Genomic DNA, 14,169 nt, shown 5'->3' with positions numbered 1-14,169 from the left:
TGCTTTTGAAACCATAAGTCAAATTGTGATACCAAGAATCTGCCAGGTGCTCCAAAATATGTTTATATTGATTGTATTTGCTATTGATATTTGCTAATTGAAGGACAAAATATGAGTTTGAAAGAAAAAGAGCTAACATTTTTTATTAAAAATATGATTTGAATGCTTTGGTAAAATCTAATAAATAGAAGTCAATGGAAAAATATGCTATTAGTGATGTGTGGGTAACAAAAACTATAAAAGACTGGATGTAGATTATAAAAATTCAGAGGAAATATGCACTCAGTAATAACTTTACTTTATCATTCCTCTTTAAAGGAAGAGAACGTAGAAATTGAACATAAAGTGTTATTTTCTGGCTTATGCAATGAAGATAATCTGCAAATCCAAAGTGTGGACCCACACTAAAAGAAAAGGCCTGATCTCACATCAAAAATTGGTAAAAAAAGTATGATACGTGTAGAAATAAAACACTAGTTAAATTTGGAATTACCAAATACAGTTGTTAAAGTATGAAAGAAACAATTCAGAATCATGGTTTGTGATTGACTTTTCTCAATAATTTATTTTTTAAGTATAAAAGTATTAGCAAGAATAACAAAGATTTGAACAACACTATCAACCAATTTGACTTTATTGAAGTTTAAAAATACCATATCTAACGATTGCAGAAAATATTATTTTTTCATATAGAAACAAAACAGGTCTGCATAAATTTGAAAAATTGAAATCTTAGAGATTATGCTTCCTTATCATTAAGTTACCTTAGAAATTAATAACAGAAAGATGTTTAGAAAATCCACAAGATTTGGCAACTAAAACTAACTTTGTGGGGTCCATGGTTCAAGAAAGAAAGAAAAAAACGAAGTTAAAAATAGTCCAAACTGAGTGATAACGGAAAAACAATATAAACATTTGAGGAATGCAGTAAAAGCTGTGCTTAGAAGGCAATTTATGACATTAAATGCTTATATTAATTAAAACAGTTATTTGGATTCTATCCCAAAAATCTAGAAAAAGAGCAAGTTAAACCAAAAATAAATAGGGACATGAATATGATGAATATAACAGCAGAGACAATGAAATATAAAATAGAGAAACAAAAGAGAAAATTAACAGTGAGAAGTTTTTTCTTTAAAAAGATGAATAAAATTGGCAAAATTTTAAATACATTAATCAATTTAAAAAATGAGAGAGAGAAACAGGTCAGAATTCGAAGAGAATATCACCATAGATCCAATAGACATTTAAAGGATTCTAAGGTGATGATGGTGTGCGGAGTTACATGACAATAAACTTGACAACATAAATGAAAAGGAAAAAATCCCAAAGAAACAAAACTTGCTAAAATCAATACACATTCTACATATTGCTAAGCTTTTTATTTATTAAAGTAATTAAATTTCTAATTATAAAACTTTCTCATAAAGAACATTCTAGTCCCAGATAATTTCACTTTTGAACTTATTCAAACTTTAAGGAAGACATTATCTAATGAACAGTATTCTTCAGAAAAATGAAGAACAGGAAGTATTTTCCAATCAGTTTCATGAGGCAATATATCCCTCTTGCATAATCATGACAAAGACATTATAAGAAAAGAAAGCCACAGACTGATATCATTGTGAGAAAGAAACTACAACCTACAGGCTAAATCCAGCCACACCCATTCATTCATATATTGTCCATGGCTGCATTTACATTAGGCGAGCAGAGTTAAGCAGTTAGATCCATTAAGTGAAAATATTTATCTTTTCCTTTATAGAAAAAGTCTATGCTGCTGGCATACATTTAAAGACATGTAGCAAAATATTAGCAAGTTGATCTAGCAAGAAGGACATAAGAAGGAAAATATATCACACTTATGTGGGTTTATCACAAGTATGTAGGTTTGGTTCAACATTCAAAAATCAATTTAGGGCTTCCCTGGTGGCGCAGTGGTTGGGAGTCTGCCTGCTGGTGCAGGGGACACGGGTTCGAGCCCTGGTCTGGGAGGATCCCGCATGCCGTGGAGCAACTGGGCCCGTGAGCCACAGCTGCTGAGCCTGCGCGTCTGGAGCCTGTGCCCTGCAGTGGGAGGGGCCGTGATGGTGGGAGGCCCGCGCACCACGATGAAGAGTGGCCCCCGCACCACGATGAAGAGTGGCCCCCGCTTGCTGCAACTAGAGAAAGCCCTCGCATGAAACGAAGACCCAACACAGCTAAAAATAAATAGATAAATAAATAAATAGAGTAGCTATTAATTAAAAAAAAATAAATCAATTTATACCATTTACCACATAAGGAGAAAAATCATATGATCGTTTCAATGGATACCAAAAAATTAATGAAACGTAATGGCCATTTACGACAAAACCGAAGAACAAAGCAGAAAACTTCCTCTATTTGATAGCATAGCTACAAGATATTACAGCTAACCTCATAAATAATGGTAGTGTATTACATGATTCCTTGTTATGATCATGAAAAGACAAGAATTTTCTCTGTCATCTCCCTATTCACCTTTCTAATGCAAGTCTTAGCCAGTGTAATGTGGCAAAAACAATACATATTTGAAATGAAGGAATAAAACTTTCTCTGTTAGCAGTCACAAATTTTAACTTACAATACACAGCTAAAAAACAATTACTTCAAAATGGTTAATAAAAATCAGATATATGAATACATAATAAATATTTATTAAATAATAGTAAATGTTTCCTTTTATTTATTATTACGATAGAAAAATGGGACAAAATGTAAGCAACTGATGAATTTGGGTTGAGAGTAAATGGGAGTTCCTCGTGTTGTTTTGGAACTTCTTTGTGAGTATGTAATTATCTCAAAATAAGAATTTAAATAAAACGTATATTATTAGTTAGGATGAAGGCTAATCTGCTTTAACAAACATCCAAAAATGTAGTGGCTCAATAAGAAGTAGTTTATTTATCTCTCATTTTAACAGTTTAGGGTAGGTGTGTATGTGTGTGTGTGTTCTAAGTAGACACCTGGGGATCCAGGCTACAAAGTGGCTCTGCAGTCTTTAACACTTGACTTGTAAGATTGCTTTGGTTAAAACCATTTCCAGCCAGCAGGGTGAAAAAGGGGAGAAGCAAGTCCTGAACAAGCATCTTTAAGTGTATGATAAGTGGCACTGAACTGCATTTGGTCTGTTTGGTAAGGAGGGTTGTTTAGGGAACCTTATACATAGGAGCAGAGTGGGGTGGGGGGGACCTGCAGTTGGCCATGCCAGGCCCTTCCTCTCTAGATAGCAAGGCAGCACAAAATATGAAATTTAGGCCTTACACCAAAGAGGGTAATACATAAATAATTATACATAAATAATTATAAAAGTAATCATTAGATTAATTACCATCATTAGAACAAAAAGTTGAACCCTCTAAAATATCAGGAAAATTACACATGCATAGATACACACATATACCCACCAAAGAAAACAAATCAGATATTGAAAGGTTGAAAAATAAATGTAAACAGGAAACAAAAATGCAATAGAAAATAATATGATACAACTAAGGACAAACATATCTGTCAGGATAGTAAAATTTAAGTTCATCTATTTAAACAAAAGTGTTTTCAGCAGACAGGATAACAAAACAAAGCCTAAGTTTTTACTATTTACAAGAAACACACCTTAAAGCATTATAAAGGGCTGAATATTAAAGAATGGGCAATGATATAACAGATGATTGAAAATAAAGCTAGTAGGGGTAGTGATCTTAATATACGTGGGATTCAGACAAACGTGCAGACACTTTAATGTCAAATATTGTCATCATTCACAATAAAGGTGTAACATTTAGGAATGTCTACTGACAACAGCAGTAATATTCTTAAAAATAAGGGGAAAATTGAAGGAACATACTAACTTGATATTTTATTTGACCTCTTTAATAAATAAAAAAAGAAAGAAGGTGTGACTAATAAGACAGATCTTACTGATACACAGTGAGGTATTTTTGATACACATTGATATACATGAATATACAATTGATATACATTGAAGGTATAACTTATTGGTATACATTGAAATGTGTTATGTGAAAATAGAACCCACAACTTCTTTGCAGGTAGCTAAAGAGTGTTTAAAAATATTGATGGTACCTTAAGTTATGAAGACAAACAACCTCCATGAGTCCCAAGCAATAGAAGTAGTACTGAGAGCACTGTCTGCTCAAAATTCAATACACCTAGAAAATAGGCTGTTTCACCTGGAAATTAAGTGCTTCTCTCTTAAGACATTATCTTTAGAAAATCATTAATTATTTGGTCAAAGAAGAATACAAATCAAATAGTACTAACTCTAGCAAAAATAATAATGAAATATTAGATATGAGAATGTTTTCTGTACAGCTAATCAGTTCACATGGAAATTCATAGCCTTTATTGCATGTATCAACAAATAAGGAGATAATGAAAACAAATACATTCAGCACTGACTCCCAAAATTAGTAAGAGCACTAGATAAACTGAATTGAAGCAAAAGGATGAAATAAAGTTAAAACAGATATTATTTAATTGAAAACAGAAAGCATACCAGTAATCATCAATAAATCCAAACTTTAGATCTTTGGGAAAAATCAGTAAAATAGATAAGCTGATCAAATAAGATGAAGAGAATATTTAAACGTGTAAAATACAAGGGTGAAAAAAACACAGAAAGAAAGGAAAATAAAATAATTAAGAAAATAATGAAACTACCAAAGTTGCTTTGTAGCTCTTTGCTTTTATATCCTCCCTTATTACTCTACCAGCTTAAAGTCTATTGTAAAGTATTTAAAAATTAACCTTGCTCCTCACTTGTTTCACCATGTAAATTAGGCAAAATACCACCCTGATTTAGTCTGACTCTGCATCTCCTCTGTACTTCACCCAGGCAACTGAACGTGGCTGGAGAAAAACTCAACCATGCTGACTGGTCTCATTCTCACTTAATGATCATTAGCCTCAAATGATGCTTCTAAGTCATTACAGTCTACTTCCATTTGCATCTTCTCTTCTTTCCTAAAGCTTTCAACTCCTACCTTCCCTTCTTTACTATGTCAGCTGATACCTTTGTTCCCTGTATCACTGAGAAAATTGAAGCCATAATAACAGAACATTCCCATTACCACATACTTTATATCCATATATTCTTCTGCATTCACACATTTGGCATTCTCTCTGGCTACCACACATAAATTATTCATGCTTCTACCTAATACCTAGATGCCATTTTCTTGAGGAACATCTTCAGTTGTTATTTTACCTCATTTCCCCCAAATATTTAATTAAAATTGTGTTCACTTGCTTTGCTATCATCCTTATGCACAATGTATTTTTAAGCAAGCGAGTGTTTATTCATAATCACAAAGACAGAAAAAAATCATACTGGTGAATGCAGAACCGTACTGTGGTCCCTCCTTACAATGGACTACAACTCAAATAAAAAGAATGAAATGTGGTACCTACAACAATATGGATGAATCTCAAATACATTACACTAAATTTTAAAAATCAGGCTTAAAATGCTACATATTGTATGAGTCCATTTATTTGACATTTTGAAAAAGGCAACATAGTAAGGAAAGAAAACAGATTAGTAGTTTCCAACTATGGTGGGACTAGAAAGGAGCAGCACAAGGGAACTAATCTGTACATCGATTATAGTGGTAGCAACACAACTGTGTGTCTTTCTCAAAACTCAAGAAATGAAAAAAAAATGTTAATTTTTCTGTATGTAAATAAAAGTAATATAAAGTGAAAAAATAAGGTTCAGAAAATATATATGGTATCCTACCGTTATATGAGAAGATGGAATAAGAATATATATTTGCTTTTTTACATATATGTATAGCTGACTCTGAAAGGTTACACAACAATATATTAACACTTGTTACTGATATGTGTACATGGAGCAGATGGGTTGTTATAGAACTTAAACAGGGGCCTGAAATACACAGAGGCTTTCACTCCTGTATCTTTATATTTGTATATTTCTTTTGTTTTTTAAATTATGGAAACAAGCACAACCTGTTAAAATATCTGTACTAAAAATGATGAAAAATAAGCCTGATATAATGGAATTTTTAAGTACAGTATATTGCCAAAAAAGGGACAGTTAGAATCACAAGGAAAGATAAAGTACTGTCATTCAAAGAAGAGAAATGTAATGATAGTACTCTGCTTGTCTTGGCTGTGAACACACTCACGAAGACATATTGCCATAAACGTTCTTGTAAGGTTTAATGGTAAATAGTGACATAATACTTTGAGAAGATGGAGAAGGACAGTTGGGCTTGTTATAAAATTACTTAATCCTCATCCATCATAGCATAAAGTAAATAAAGTGTATAGATTTTATCATTTTAATTAGCAATGCAAGTATTTTAAAAAATAGTGCTAATTTAAACAAGAATCTGAGTCAAAACTGGTGGCTTCTGAGGAGAGGGAGGGGAGGGAGGGTGGGGAAAGTGGGATCTGAGAAGTGTTGATTTTCAGTATAATATCTTTGGTACTATTTGACTTATAAACCATGTGCATTGATTACTTCAGTAATTTGAATGAAATTATCCAAGGTGTAGTATAAAAACAGAGAAAAAAATCCATGGGGAAAATCTTTCATTACAATCTGTAAGGATTATTTTACCCCCTCCCACAAATTTATAAACTGTTGATCTAAGACAGTAGACAAATTAACATCCTTTGGCCAAATTCATTATGCAGATATGTTTTACTTGGTTATACAGTATTCTAAGGAGTTTGCATGTACATGCCTTTAGTTTGGATATGCATTCTCCAATTTAACCCAGTTCTTGGCCTTCAGCATCCAGCCTTCAACATCCAGTATGCTATATACATTAAAGTTCCCTGCCTCATTCAAGAGGCATTTGATTTGCAACTGCTGGGCAGTTTGCTGCTATGAAAATGAGAAGTCAAAGAAATGCTCTTTATAGGAATAGGGAATCATGCTAAGGGAGATAACAGTTTTAAGACAGAGGGATGAATCAACTGGTGAAATGAGGCAACTAAGAAGTCATAATTGTAATTACACACTCCAAGCTAGTTTAGCCACTCTTAACTATCAGCACTAACCTCTGCTAATCTTTTGGGTGTTTGCTGATGCTACATATCAAATCCAGTTGAGTTCATTAAATATAATCACCCACACACAGAGTCTTCACTGCAGTAATCCAAACAACAGAGACAGACACATACCTATTTTATATAAATGAAGATTTGTTTTTTCCTTGAGAGTTATGATGAAATTATGGTGCATTGTAATTAAGAATACTTTTTGCAATACTTTAGTCTCAATTTTTGAGCTCAATTACCTCTTTAGTTATATCAAACTTTTAATGAATGCTGTCGACGAGATTATATTTCAGTATTTGCAATCTGGAAGAGTAAAAAGGGGTAAAAATTATTATTTTAAATAGGCTACAGCTATTTTCTAATTCATCTTTGAAGAAGGCTAATGTTTATTTTGGGGAAAGATACTGTAATGATCTTTTGCTTATGTGTTCAATAGAAGTTGAGCCAAAATCCTTTTATGATATGAAAGTGTTTAAATAAGTGAGGAGGTAAACCACTTTACATACCAGTGTAAAATGTTGTCTTTCTCCTGGTCAGAGTTTCACTTCAAGGGGTTGTGTCTACTTTGAGTAGACACAGACTTTTGTTCTGAGAGTAAAAAACAATTTCACTTTTCTTGCAAAGTGCTGCAGTGTGATGGCAGATTATGGATTGGAAATGCTCCACTCTCTGCTGGGAAGAGGACTCTATAGGCTTTGGGTGCTTGGGATTCTGGAAGGCTGGAGACTACATGCAGTTTCACGTTCTTATGTGGAAAAAATAACAGGGAGATTTTTGAGATTGGATCCTAGTGGTATGTGTTCTCTGTGGCTAAAAGTTAGTCAGACAAGATTTTGCATGATTATACAAGTTTCATGGGGCAATTTTTGAGAAGACTTAAGCTAATGGGACAACCTCTCTTGCTTTGAATTTCTCTTTTCAAGAAGGGCCCAACGCCTTTTAATGGCTCACCCAATTAGATCATGCCCACCCAGGAAAATTTATCTTCTGAGTAACTCAAAGTCAGCTGATTTGTGGCCTTATGGCTTTCTAACCAATTAAGTGAGGTTGATCCAGTAAATCAAGAGAAAAAAAATGTTGACCAAGTACTTCAGAGTATAACTTTTTTGGTGTTTGCACTTCTTCTTTGGTGTTTGCACAGCTATATTACAGTGATCACCCAAGTTTTACAACAGGATATAATAATTTTCTAGTTAATTGATTTACTTCTTAAAAGGGGAACATTCCGCTTGAAACTTGAATTTAATGGCAACATACTTGTACATTGTCCTTGTGCAATATAACAATTGAAATCACTGATTAAGTTAATGGTTACTAATTGATGGCTATTAGAACAAAGAGTTCAGGGCAAAGAAACTAAACTTTCAAGTATAAATGTATGACTATTAGCAATTTAAAAAAATCTCCACTGTATATTAAATGTTTATTATGTGCTGGATCTTAAATTCAGGTAATAATAATTACCTGAGTATTTATTTTGTGACTGGTATTGTTCTAAGCATTTTGTGTGTATTGTTCCATTTAATCCCTTTGAAGTAGATATTGTTATTACTTCCAGTTTGTACATGAGAATTTATGTAACTTGTCTCATACCAGCTAGTGGTGGTGCCAGAGTTTAAAGCTTGGTAGGCTGACTCCAGAGTCTACACTATATGTCTCCCAGAATAAAAAGGAATAGACCTTCCTAAAGATCCATTTAGAGTTGTAATATTTATTCTTATAATAAACATCCAGTGATCCTCATATTACTCAGAAGAGATAGTCCTAGTTTAGTTTAGAGTCTGAGTTTTTTCCTACTAAAGATTGAGTCTAGCAAGCATCCACAGAAAAAAGTGATTAATTCCTTTTTTTATGGGCAATTATATCCTCACGTATGGCAAGGATAAAGGTAGTTTTTTGATATAATACATTCAATAAAGATTTTTAAAAAATATGCATTTTCTCTTTAGTTGTATTTATTTAATATAACTTTTTTTTTTAAACACACTTTTACAGGCATTTTTATTTATTTATCTATTTATTTATGGCTGTGTTGGGTCTTGGTTTCTGTGTGAAGGCTTTCTCTGGTTGCGGCAAGTGGGGGCCACTCTTCATTGCGGTGTGCAGGCCTCTCACTATCGCGGCCTCTCTTGTTGCGGAGCACAGGCTCCAGACGCGCAGGCTCAGTAATTGTGGCTCACGGGCCTAGTTGCTCCGCGGCATGTGGGATCTTCCCAGACCAGGGCCCGAACCCGTGTCCCCTGCATTGGCAGGCAGATTCTCAACCACTGCGCCACCAGGGAAGCCCCAATATAACTTATTTTTATGTTCTTTAAAGAAATAAAAAAAACACTGGAATCTCTTCCTTTATCCTTTCCTTAATTCCTTGCTTTCTCCTTGTCTAGTCAAACACTTTATGTACTGAATACTCATCCCCTTTGGCAAGATGATTGTTTTGTTCTAAAGACTACACAGATTAGGTTGTGATCTATCTAAAAATTATGCTGCTCAGGGCAGGTGCATCCTGACAAGAAGTGACATTCTGCATGTTGACACTAGGAGTTCTTTAGACAAACACTGAAAATGTGACAGTGGCATTAACATTAAATAATAAATATTATAAATAACCAGAGCAGTATGAAGTGGAACTCAGCAGCTTGCTAAAGAAAGCCTACATATTTAAAGCTTATACATACATGACCCATCATTAGAGTGAACCGAAGTGCTAGCACAAATAGAGCTGAGGATACCATATAAAGCAGAAAAGTAATTGCCAAAGATAATATTTATCAGATAACTAGTATAAAGTTTAAGCAATTAGCAATATCCTTGAAAAGCTCTCAGATCTCAATCCCTGATCTTTGAATGTCAACATATCATAGAATATACATGTGTTGACACAAATCTTACTTTCAAATGATTATTTCTTACCATTTTTGAATAAGACAGTGGAATCATTTAATGTCTTTGCATTTGATTTTTTTTTTTTTAATGGATTGACATGTTTTTATTTATTTATTTATTTTTGGCTCTGTTGGGTCTTCGTTTCTGTGCGAGGGCTTTCTCTAGTTGCGGCAAGTGGGGGCCACTCTTCATCGTGGTGTGCGGGCCTCTCACTTATCGTGGCCGCTCTTGTTGAGGAGCACAGGCTCCAGACGCGCAGGCTCAGTAGTTGCGGCTCATGGGCCCAGTTGCTCCATGGCATGTGGGATCTTCCCAGACCAGGGCTCGAACCCGTGTCCCCTGCATTGGCAGGCAGATTCTCAACTACTGCACTACCAGGGAAGCCCCTGATTTTCTCTTTACCTTTTTTCATGTCATGTTGCTTTTGCCTTGAGTTCTGAATATCATATTTCAAGATTTACTGTTTTAACTTACCACTGTTTTCAAGTTAAGAAATCTAATTGCAAGTTCATTTAGATTTTTATCTCTCCTTTTCCGAAATATTTCTAGCTTTAAAAATTTACTTTCATAGAATTTCCCTCGGCTTTCTGTTAGAGTTTTCAACTAGTAAATTATCTACCAGGGACAATGAAGGGATGGGGTAGGGAGAGGAAGAGTGGGAAGATAAATTTTAACTGTTTACCTAACTAGATACTTAATGAATGTAGAAGAGAATGTTATGGTGAGGAGGATATACAGGTTTGCCTTGCCTGATCCAGCTGTTGAGATGTTTTTGATGTCTATTTTTCTTTATTTGAAAATTTTTGAAAAACATTTTTTCTTTTTTAGATTTTCATTTATTTCCTTTCATGCACTTAATCCCTCAAATTCTGTAACATACCAATTGGTTTTTTGTCTCTTTTTCTCTCCCCTTTTGCTATCTTATGTTAATTTATAAGTTATTCCTTCAGTTTCTTTCAATCATAGAAACTGGTAGAGTTTTCTCTTCACTCTAACTCCTTCTGTAATTCTAGGATACCTCAATATCACCGCCTGAGGCATACATCATTCTCCCTTTATTAATTGGGCTGGTACTCAATGACTCTCAACCATGGAAGGGAAGGGCATTTTGAGATTGACCAATGTGGATACTTCTTCACAGTCTTCTGGCAGCTGAAGGGATAAAGAAGAAGGATTGTTTGATCTGTATTTTTGATCACCATTTCCTTTCTATCCATTATATGCTCTCTGCCCTTTTCCATGATTTTGTTCTTTTGCCCTTCATTCTGAAAACTGTATGTTCTCTACATCTTTGGGATCCCCTGTTCCTTAGACCAGGTTTGTGTTCTCAGGGTTGGCAGCTCCCTATTCAACTCATGGAGTGGAACTATATCTTATTTCATTTCTGGCTTCTTTTGTGGTATAGTCAGAGGAATGCTCTACCCCTACTGAGGGTTGTCCTTCAGACTCAGAAAAGTACTTGTCTAAGTCAAGATGAGACTCCGAAATGCCAGGGGGAAGTAGAGTCAGGAAGGAGGTGCACATTCCACAGCTTTTCTTAGTCCTGTTCCTGCACATGGTGGTTCAACACTGTGTAACTCCCAAAGCCTTGCTCATCTGCTAAGGCAATAGTTGCTACAAATGGAAATCCCCCATATCTATTAATTCCAGTATTTTCCCCACTACACTAAGAAGATTACCTTTCAGTTCAGGAGAATGGTAAATTTTGTCTGATAGGACCTTGCCACATTTTGAAAATCCAAATAAACAAAAATGCCCATGGCCTGCAAACTTCCTTTAGGTATAGCTCCATACTTGCTGTCTATTTCTTGGCCAGGCATCTCATCCATCCTCTATTTCCATTCAGTTTTTAAAAAAATGTCTTTATAATTTGCCACAAAATAGACAAATTATAAATTTTTCACAGTTATCTCAGTCTGGGGCTTGTGTCCTTTGCTGACATCTCTCAATATGACCATCTTTGTTTTGTACATAAGAAAAAAAACTGTATTTTCTCGAGGTATGTGGGTAATGCTTTTCTCTATCCATGTTCATACCAGAGTTTCTTTATTGTGAAAGTTTTCTCTTCTCATTTTGTTTTTGTTTTATTTTGTTTTATTGTCACAGAGTTGAGACATCTTCTATTACTAGGCTATCATTGTCTTCCAATTCCAAGGGAGAGTTATTGAGAAGAGAATGTAACATAACAAAATGATATTTTAAAATATGATATTTTAAAATATGTTAAATAGAGACCGTAAAACTAGACGTAGCCTATTCAAGCATCTAGGCCTATGCTGATAAGGGGCTAATGTGGAAATGTAGGACAATGTTATGAATTAGAGAAACATGGCACTTACATTGGAGGTTAATTTGAAGGGAATGTAAAGGAGATGGATAAGCCTCAGTGACATAAAGGTTTTTGATCCTAGCCATACCAGTTAAAATAGCTGTTACTGTAGAGAGTATGAAACACTGCAGGAGACATATGGAGTGAGAAGTTTATCAGTGAAACTCACTGAAAGCTCTCTGCATGAGAAAAAGCTGATTCTAGATATATAAAGCTGTTTTGCAGATGTTATATTAAAATTCTACCATCCCCATTTGAGCAGCTGCTAATTTTCCTTTGACATAATAAATGCAGTCCTTCAAAACTTACATTCAAGTTATAGGTGCTGCTGACAAGTACAATTATACACAAGTTGTTAGAATTCTTATTTTCCATAAATGGGCATTGCCAGTGTTGCAAGTAAGTTTTGTAGTAGTTCAAACCCAGAGGTATTCTGTTTGGTGTGCAGAATTTATACTGAATGCTTTGCAAATGAATTTGCTAAGCATTAGTTCCACTCTCTGGAACTTACCAGATTTCCGTGTAACATAGAAGTATAAAGAAATTATTAATGAACGCAGTGGTTAATAAGAAACATTAACAAAAAAAGTCAATGAGTTCACTGAGAAGATCTTGGCAAAGGAAACAACGCAATCACACTTTACAGATTTTTTCAAGAAAAAAAAATTATGCTTTCCCCCTGTAGTCAGACTTGTGTACCTATAGTCCTGACATGTATGACATAGTTGGTGAGAAACATCTTCATACCCAGGTTTGGGCTTAAGTTCCTTCTCCTGTCCCCATTTACCATTCCATCCTTTCCTAATCATGTTTGTCCTCTCCAACAAATTCTCATCTAAATGAAATAAGAAATAGAAACTTCTTTCTGTAGCAGTGTAGTATAAAACCTGACAGTTGGTTTTTCTTGTTTTTTAATGCAAGTGCCTGACTTAAGCTTTGATTGCCAGGTATCGATTTCAAGGATGGTTATCTAGAATAAACACATCACCAGCCATGTGAAAGAGCCAGAGCCCCCAGCCCAGGCTCCTTTGTTTTAGAAATCTTGGGTGATTTCAGTAACTGATTATTTTGACTGTTTGGACTGCTTGCTTTTTGTTGTTGTTGTTGTTTTTGTTTTTTCTCTTCCTGGGCTTTGAATTCCCACTCTTAAGTTTCAAATTCATCAATAAATAGTGAACTCCAGAAACCATAAGCCCCCACCTTTAATCCCAATAAAAGCAGAACCCCAGGCTCATGCTCACACTTCCACTCTCCACCACCCAGCTTGCTGTGTGGCCCCCGGTGTGCCATGTAATTTTTAGGGCATGTATGTGATAAACCTTTTTTTTTCCCCTCTAAGTTTCCTGATGGTTATTGCTGAGGGTGTCTTGCAATCATAAGAACCACAAGGGCCATTCCAGCCACGTGATTGATTACTGATAGCCTGAGACTGGCACAAAACAAGCAACTACACAAATTTCTTATAAACAAGTGCTAATGAAAAATAAATTAAAAAGGGAAGAAAATGGGATGATAAATTATCTGTGTGTAGCTGATTTTTATAATGCTTAATTACTTCAGCCTAAAAAAGGTTAATGGTGGTTTTTCATGGTTGTAAAATATTCAGTGACAGTGGAGGAAAAAACCCTGCCAAAATTCAGGTTTTCTTATATCCCCAAATATACTCTTTTCCTAAACACCCAGTATAAAAAAAAAAGTATAGCCATTTCCAGGAGTGTATAATCGGTATACAAGTATGATACAAAGTTCGACATCTGACCTGCAAAATAGGCCAAGTGAACTGCCCATATTCCCATTGCTGGTCATGAGAGACTGCTCTGCTCTTTGCTGTATGCAGTTCTCAACATGGTGCCTTGGACTATACCACTTCTGAGGATAATATA

Source organism: Balaenoptera musculus, chromosome 12 (assembly GCF_009873245.2).
Source record: "Balaenoptera musculus isolate JJ_BM4_2016_0621 chromosome 12, mBalMus1.pri.v3, whole genome shotgun sequence".
Lineage (NCBI taxonomy): Eukaryota > Metazoa > Chordata > Mammalia > Artiodactyla > Balaenopteridae > Balaenoptera > Balaenoptera musculus.
This window is presented reverse-complemented; position numbering follows the sequence as displayed.